A 2726-nucleotide genomic window follows, 5' to 3' on the forward strand; every position below is an offset into this window, starting at 1 on the left:
ATCCCGTTAATTGATGCTTTTTTTGACAGCTTGTTCATTTAATTTGAATTATCAGCTATTCAGAGACTTCTCTTTTGTTACAATTATTACAGAGAATGTACTTAGCTACTATTGGTTTTTTCATCAGTTACATTTCATTATTGTTTATAGTACTAGATTATAAATTAGCCACTTTCTAACCATCTTCTCCAATTCTTTTGGAAAACAAAGGACATCTGCTTGTTTTCATTTTTGAGGTATACATTTTGACAACCTTTTCAGGTACAATTACCTAGAAATTTTTCACTTACTTTACCAATGTTTTAGTGTTCAGCCTTAACTCATTACAGGTTGCTATACAGAGCAATTTAGCTCAAATTTATTCCCTTCATATCTTTACTATATTAGTTCAAAAATTAAGTATTTATTTTGACGAACTTTTCAGGTGCAATTACCAAGAAATCTTTCACTCATTTCACTAATGTCATAGTGTTCAGCCTTAACCCACTACAGGTTGCTAATTAGAGCAATTTAGTTTCAATTTGCTTTCCTCATATCTCCACCATTTCTTTTCAATATTTACCTATTTTCAGGACTCTCACCATTGATTCAGGGGCATCCGTCCCTGTCTAACATTGGCAGCAGATCCCCTATTTTCTTCTCCCATCTATCAACTATCCTATTCTTACCACAATTTTCGTAAACTCTCATCAGTGATTCCAGAGCCCACCAACATTGGATATACTTTCTACTTTCATACCACACTGGCAACGCCCGAATCCTTCCGATCTTGGAAGCTAAGCAGTGTTGGGCTGAGTTAGTACTCAAGTGGGAGACTATTGAGGAATACTCAGTTTAGTAGAAGATTGGGACGACCATGCTCAGCGTCTAACACTGACAGCAGATTCATCTCACCTATTCAATCTTTTCTATTCTCTTTCTTTAATACAAGTGGCTAGTAATTTTAACCATTATCATCATTGAGGAGCTGCCTATCGACTTGTTTCAGTTTAGGATTATATTATCAGGCAGTTAGCTGTGGCAAATCTGTGTCTGAAACCCGGACAGCACTGGAACGTTCATCAAGCATTTACGCCTATATCATTCGTTCCAGTTTCTCTTTGTTTTGTTTTCTTTCTTTCCCTTTTTTTTTTTCCAACTACGAATTAATTATTTTACTGATATTGTTAAATAAAATTATATTTTTATAATACTCATTGCTTCATTTTGAGATTTCAAGAATAATAAGAGTGCGCCCACAAAAGAGTCTTCTTTTCTCCTTCCCCTTTACTATAAAAGACCACAACAATTCCCAAAGCATGAAACTGAGGTATTATAAGCCTCTAAGATTACATAGATGCATACATATATAGTATATTAATGTATGAAAGGGACGCTAAAATATATGGGGAGAGCCACTCTCTGTTGGATAGGATTAGTCTCTCAAAATAATTCCATATCTCACGATTCAAATGGGAATAAATCCTCCAAATGATATAATTGACGTCTATGACCATATGAAAGTGTCCAAACTTAAATAGCTGTTTCCATGGAGCAAGTAAGAATTATAAAACCACGCGGTTGCTGTTACTCACTGAGATGCTGTAATCCCTTACTGCACGGGATAGATAGTTGAAAGCCGCTTGTTATCACCCTGTGCATGGGTGAGACATCCGTCAGCGGTACGTTCAGGTAAGAACCGTTCCCTTCAGTGCGGCACAGTGTGGATGCGCCAAGCCACCGTGCAGATCCCCTAGCTCAAGTGAGCAATGCCCAGCCGGGCGGAATGTTACTATGTTCCAAGTGCAGGGGGAGGTTTGAGTGAGGTAGTCTGATCGCAGCTGAACGATTCACCGGCAACTTGTAACAGACAGCCAATAGCGGTGTGTATTTCTCTCCTTTGGGCACTTAATGGTCAAAAGCGGCCCTTTCTTCTGTACCCTCAACGCGTTTCTCCGCACCCCAGGCGGCTTCTTCAAGAGGCAGAGTGTTCCTCTCTGAGCACTTTTTTAAATCTTTTATACCTTGTCCTATTGTAATCATTAGGGACAGGTGTGTATGGAGGCTCAACAGTTGCATTGGAATCCTAGCTTTCATACACAGATAGAAGTGTCTCAGAGTTTTTCACTAAACATGGTCTAATAAAAAACATTTATAAATAACTTAAAACTTAATCATAAGAATGTCGGTTTATCATATTTAAAAAACATTTTCTGTTATGCGGACAGAATCACAATAATCCCATGGTGTTGCAGCTATACTAAAAATCCTTCCAGCATAGCTGCATAATTATAATATAATGGTCTTCCACACCTAAGTGAGGGAAAGGAGTGTATGAGTGTATGTACACATATGGAGGGTTAAATACACAGTACTAATGATGGCATAGTTGTAGTACACATTATAGTTTATTAGATCAAAATTTTATTCTTAAATTATCAGCCTTCATTATAGATAATTTATCATAGATAAACCATGTGTGGTATTATACATATCTACATATCACATTCCTTCATATTGCTATCCTCTTACACCCAAAAATTAATACACTATAACAAGGGACAATTTAAACTACGAAGAAAAAAAATATTATTTTACATATATATATTAAGAAAAAGATGTATATATATTTTTATACCTTCATATTATTATCATCATACAGATTCTTATATTCACTGTACTGTATATTAGTGTTTTCTTGCTTTACCGAGACAATGTTGGGTGTGGTTGAGAGGACATTTCTAACC

General features: G+C 36.2%; 1 pseudogene; it reads left to right on the forward strand.

The window, feature by feature from the left end:
- The first annotated feature begins 725 nt into the window (after nucleotides 1–725).
- On the forward strand, nucleotides 726–844 carry LOC134945858 (5S ribosomal RNA; annotated as a pseudogene).
- Nucleotides 845–2726: the final 1882 nt, after the last annotated feature.

This window comes from Pseudophryne corroboree, chromosome 1, assembly GCF_028390025.1.
Source record: "Pseudophryne corroboree isolate aPseCor3 chromosome 1, aPseCor3.hap2, whole genome shotgun sequence".
In the NCBI taxonomy this organism is placed as follows: Eukaryota; Metazoa; Chordata; class Amphibia; order Anura; family Myobatrachidae; genus Pseudophryne; species Pseudophryne corroboree.